This window comes from Capsicum annuum, chromosome 7, assembly GCF_002878395.1.
Source record: "Capsicum annuum cultivar UCD-10X-F1 chromosome 7, UCD10Xv1.1, whole genome shotgun sequence".
NCBI lineage: Eukaryota > Viridiplantae > Streptophyta > Magnoliopsida > Solanales > Solanaceae > Capsicum > Capsicum annuum.
In genome coordinates, this window is record NC_061117.1 from 4,517,854 (window position 1) to 4,523,979 (window position 6,126).

The following is a 6,126-nucleotide window of genomic DNA, read 5'->3' on the forward strand; positions in this document are numbered from 1 at the left end:
TTGCACCAAATTGAGGTGCTATGGCCCACGGTTCAGGGGGTGGGCTCGGGGTTGGGGCGTGCTCTTGACTGAGAATCGACCAGGGAGAGCTAGGGAGGATGGAGAGTGGCCTAGTGTTAATCGTTTCAATATTCGAGGCCATTTGAGTTGTTGAACGGGCGAAATGACGCGAATGAGGCATTTTTGGGCCAAATTAGTGTGATATATAGCCCACGAATCTGGGGGTGGGCCTGGGGTCCGGGCTTGCTCTGGGCCAAAAACTGAATGGGGTATGCCAGGAAGGCTGGGGAGCTGGCCAGTGTGGGCCATTTCAATATTCAGGGCTATTTGGGTAGTCAAACAGGCGTAACGGCGCGAGCGTGACATTTTTGGGCAAAATTAGTGAACTATCGCACACGATTCAAGAGGTGGCCCCGGGGTTCGGGCATCTAGTGGGCCTAAAATTGGAATAGTGTGCCAAGGAGGATGGAGAGTGGCTTACGGTGGGCCATTTCAATATTCGAGGCCATTTGTGTGGTCAAACGGGCAAAACGGCGTGAACGGGGCATTTTTGGGCCAAATCAGTTTTCTATAGACCACGATTCTGGGGGTAGGCCCATTGAGTGTACTGTAGTACAAAAATTAACTAAGGTGTGCCTAGTGTGGTCCGTTTCAATATTCATGGCCATTTGGGTGGTCAAACTGGCAAAACGGTGCGAATGGGGATGGGTCCAGGGTCCGGGCATGTTGTGGGTTAAAAATTGGCATGGCCATTTCAGAGAGGCTGGGGAGCGGCTCAGTGTGGGACGTTTCAATATTCGAGGCTATTTAGGTGGTCAATTTGGCAAAACAACGTGTACGAAGCATTTTCAGGCTGATTGGGTGTGCTATAGCCCACGGTTCTGGTATGGGCCTAGGGTCCGGGCATGTTGTGGGTCGAAAATCGACCTGGGTATTCCAGGGTGATTGGGGGTGTAGTAGTGTGGGCCGTTTCAATATTCGAAGCCATTTGGGTGGTCAACGGGTAAAACGACACGAATGAGGTATTTTCAGGCTAAATTAATGTGCTATAACCCACAGATCCAAGGGTGGGCCCGAGGTTCGATCGATCTGTGGGTCAAAAATCGACTGGGGCATGCCAGAGAGGCTGAAGAGTGGCCTAGTATGGGTATTTTTAATATTCGAGGTCATTTGGGTGGTCAAACGGTGAAACGGTGTGAACGATGCATTTTTGGGCCAAATTGGTGTGCTATAGTCCTCTGTTTTGAAGGTAGGCTCGGGGTCCGGGCGTGCTTTAGGTTAAAAATCAGCATGGGCGTGCTAGGAAGGCTGGGGAGCAGCCTAGTCTAGGCCGTTTCAATATTCGAGGCCATTTTGGTGGTCGAATTGGCAAAACGATGCAAATGGGGTATTTTTTGATCAAAATTGGTGTGCTATAGCCCACAGATCCAATGGTGGGCCTGGGGTCCGGCTGTGCTGTAGGTCAAAAATCAATCACGGAGTGCCAGGGAGGCTGGAGAGGGGCCTAGTGTGGCTCGTTTTATTATTTGAGGCCATTTAGGGGGTTAAACTATCGAAACCACGCGAATGGGGTATTTTCGGGCAAAATCAATGCAATAGCACACGATTCCAGAGGTAGGCCGGTGGTTCGGGCGTGCTGTGAACTATAAATTGGAATGAGCATGCCAGGGAGACTGATGAGTGGCCTAGTATGGGAAGTTTCAATATTCGAGGACATTTGGGTGGTCAAACGGGCAAAAAAGCGCAAACAAGACATTTCTGGGCCAAATCGATGAGCTATAGCCCACGATCTTGGGGGTAGGCTCGGGGTACGAGCGTGTTATAGGTTAATAATTAACCAGGGTATGCTAGGGAGGTCGGAGAGAGACCTAGAGTGGGCTGTTTCAATATTCGAGGCCATTTGGGTGGTTAAATAGGCAAAATAGCACGAACAAGACATTTTTGGGCCAAATCGGTGTGCTATAGCCCACGAATCTGGGGTTTGGCTTGGGGTCCTAGCGTGCTGTAGGCCAAAAATCAATTGGGGCATGCCAGGGAGGCTAGAGAGCGGCCTAGTATGAGCTTTTTCAATATTCGAGGCTATTTGGGTGATCTGACGAGCGAAACGACGTGTACGGGGCATTTTTTATGCTAAATTAGTGTGCTATAGCCCACGATTCTTGGGGTAGGCTTGGGGTACGGCCGTTCTTGTGCCAATAATTGACATGGGCATGCCAGAGAGGTTGGGGAGCATTCTAGTGTCGGGCCGTTTTAATATTCGAGACTATTTGGGCTATATCAGTATGTTATAGATCACAAATATAGGGGTGGGCCCCGGGTCCATTGTGCTGTGGATAGAAAATTGACTGGTGTATGCCAGAGAGGTTGGAGAGAGGCCTAGTGTGGTCCGTTTCAATATTCGAGGCCATTTGGATAGTTAAATGAGTGAAACAGTACGAATGAGGCATTTTCGGTCTAAATCAATGTGCTATAGCCCATGGTTCTAGGGATGGGCCCGGGGTTCGAGTTTGTAATTTGCTGAAAATCAGCATTGTTGTGCTAGGGAGGCTGGAGAGTGACATAGTGTGGGCCATTTCAATATTCGAGTCCATTTGGGTGGTCAAGTAGAAGAAACAGTACAGATGGGTAGTTTTTGATCAAAATTTGTGTGAGCCCACAGATCCGAGGGTGGGCTCAGGGTTCGAGCGTGCTGTAGGCCAAAAATTGATCGGGGCATGCCAGTGAGGCTGGGGAGCGGCCTAGTGTAGGCCGTTTCAATATTGAGGCCATTTGGGTGGTCAAATGGGCAAAACTACGCGAATGTGGAATTTTTGGGCTAAATCGGTGTGCTATAGCCCATGATTTTGGGGGTGGGCCTGGGGTCCGGGCATGCTGCTGGCTGAAAATCGGCATGGGTATTCCAGGGAAGCTGGGGAGAAGCCTAGTGTGGGACCTTTAAATATTCGAGGCCATTTTGGTTGCCAAACGGGCGTACAGCGTGAACGAGGAATTTTCGAGCAAAATTGGTGGGCTATAGCCCACAGTTCTGGGGGTGGGATTGGGGTCCGGGCGTGTTGTAGGCTAAAAATCGGAGTGGGCGGTCCAGGAAGGCTAGAGAGTGGCCTAGTGTGGCCAGTTTCAATATTCAAGCCTGTTTGGGTCCTCTAACGAGCAAACCGGCATTAACGTAGAATTTTTGGGCCAAATCAGTGTGCTATAGCCTACTGATTCGGGGCTGGGTCCGGGGTGTGGACGTGCTGTGGGCCAAAAATTGATCGGGGCATGCCAGGGAGGTTTGGGAGCAACCTAATATGGGTTGTTTCAATATTTGAGGTCATTTCGGTGGTTAAACCAGTGAAACGACGTGAAAAAGCTATTTTTAGCTAAATCAATGTGCTATAGCCTACGGTTCTGGGTGTGGGCCTGGGGTTCGGGTGTGTTGTGTATCGAAAATCAACCAGGATGTGTTAAGGAGGTAGGGGAGAGGCCTAGTATGGGCAATTTTAATATTTGAGGCCATCTTGGTGCTCAAATGGGGGAAGCGGCATGAACGGGGCATTTTACGTGTCAAATCGATGTGCTATAGCCCATGGTTTTGGGGGTGGGCCCAGGATCCGCGTGTGCTATGGGCCAAAATTAAATTGGGGTGTGCTAGCGATGTTGGGGAGTGGCCTAGTATCAGCCGTTTCCATATTCGAGGCCATTTGGGTGTGAAACAGGCGAAACGGTTTGAACGGGGCATTTTCAGGCAAAATCGGTGTGCTATAGCCCATGGTTTCGGGGGTGGGCCCAGGGTTCAGGCATTCTGTAGCCTGAATATCAGTATGGGCATGCCAGGAAGGGTGGGGCGCGACCTAGTGTGGACTATTTTAATATTCGAGGCCATTTGAATGGTCAAACAGACAAAACGATGTGAACGAGGCCTTTTTGAGCAAATCGATGTGCTATAGCCTATGGTTACGGGGGTGGGCTCGGGTTTCAGGTGTGCTGTGGGTCAAAAATCGATTAGGGTATGCTAAGGAGGCTGGAAAGCATCCTAGTGTGGACCATTTTAATATTCGAGGCTATTTGGGTGGTCAAACGGGCGAAATTACGCAAACGGGGCATTTTTGGGCTAAATCGGTGTGCAATCGCCAACAGTTCTGGGGGTAGGCCTAGGGTCCAGCCGTGCTGTGGATCAAAAATCGGCATGGACGTGCCAGGAAGGCTGGGGAGCAACTTAGTGTGGGTCATTTCAATATTCGAGGCTATTTGGGTTGTCAAACGGGCGAAACAACGCGAAGAGAGCATTTTTAGTCTAAATCGGTGTGCTATATCCCATGGATCTGAGGGTGGGCCCATGTTCAGGTATGGTGTGGACTAAAAATTGATCAGGGTATGCCAACGAGGCTGGGGAGCAGCCTAGTATGGGCCATTTCAATATTTAGGGCCATTTGGGTGGTCAAACGAGCGAAATGGAGCAAACCGACCATTTTTAGGCCAAACCGGTGTGCTATAGCCCACGAATCCAGGGGTGAGCCTAGGGTTCGAGCATGTTGTGAGTTAAAAATAGATCAAGGCATGCCGAGGAGGATGAGGAGCTACCTAGTGTTGGTCGTTACAATATTCGAGGCCATTTCGGTGCTCAAACGGGAAAAACTGCATGAATGGGGCATTTTTGGGCTAAATCGGTGTGCTATAGCCATGGTTTCGAGGGTAGGCCTGAAGTTCAAGTATGCTTTGGACTTAAAATTGACATAGGCGTGCCAAAGATGCTGGGGAGTGGCCTTGTGTTGGACGTTTCAATAGTCGAGGCTATTTGGGTGGTCAAACAGGCAAAAATACACGAACGGGGCATTTTTGGGTCAAATCGATGAGCTATAGCCCACAGTTCTGGGGGTGGGCTTGTGTTCCGGGCGTGCAGTGGGCTAAAAATCAGGATGGGCATACCAAGGAGGCTGGGGAGTGGCCTAGTATGGATCGTTTCAATATTCGAAGCTATTTGGGTAGTCAAATGGGCGAGCTATAGCCTATGAATTTGAGGATGGGCCTAGGGTCAGGCCGTGCTGTGTGTCTCCAATTGATCAGGGCATGCCAAGGAGGCTAGGGAGCGGCCTAATGTGGGCCATTTCAATATTCAAGGCCATTTGGGTGGTCAAACGGGCAAAATAGCATAAACAGGGAATTTTTAGGCCAAATTGGTGTGCTATAGCCCACGGTTCCGGGGGTGGGCCCAGGGTTTGACTGTACTGTGGGGTAAAAATCAGCATGGGCATGCCGGGAAGGCTGGGGAGTGACCTAGTGTGGGCCGATTCAATATTCAAGGCCATTTGGGTGGTCAAATGAGAGAACCATCAAGAACGGGGTATTTTTTGCCTACGGACTTGAGGGTGGGTTGGGGGTACGGGCATGCTATATACCGACTATCGATTGGGGTGTGCCAGGGAGGCTGGGGAGTGGCCTAGTATGGGTTGTGTCAATATTCGAGGCCAATGGGGTGGTCAAATGAGCGAAACGGCGGAAATGAGACATTTTCGAGCCAAATAGGTATGCTATGGCCCACTGTTCTAGGGGTGGGCCCAGGGTACGGAAAGGCTGTGGGTAAAAAATTGGCATGGGCGTGCCAGGAATAATGGGGAGTTTCCTAGTGTGGGCCAAATTGGTGTACTAATGCCCACGGATTTGGGGAGGGCAAGGGGTCCGAGAGTGCTGTAGATCAAAAATCTATCGGGGGATGCCAGGGAGGCTGCAGAGAGGCCAAGTATGGGCTGTTTTAATATTCGAGGCTATTTGGGTGGTCAAATGGGCAAAACGGCGCAAACAAGGCATTTTTCGGGCCAAATTGATGTGTTATAGCCCACGGTTCTAGGGTGCGCCCAGGGTTCGGGTGTGCTGTTGGTCAAAAATTGATTGGGGCATGCCAGGAAATCTAGGGAGAGGCCTAATGTTGACCGTTTCAATATTCAAGGCTATTTGGGTGGTATAACGGGCGAAACGCTGCGAACAGGGCATTTTCAAGCTAAATTGGTGTGCTATAGCGCACGAATCCAGGAGTGGGCCTAGGTTTCGGGCGTGATGGGGGCTGAAAATTAACTGAGGTGTGCCAAGGTAGCTGGGGAGCGGCCTAGTATGGGTCGATTTAATATTCGAGGCCATTTGGGTGGTCAA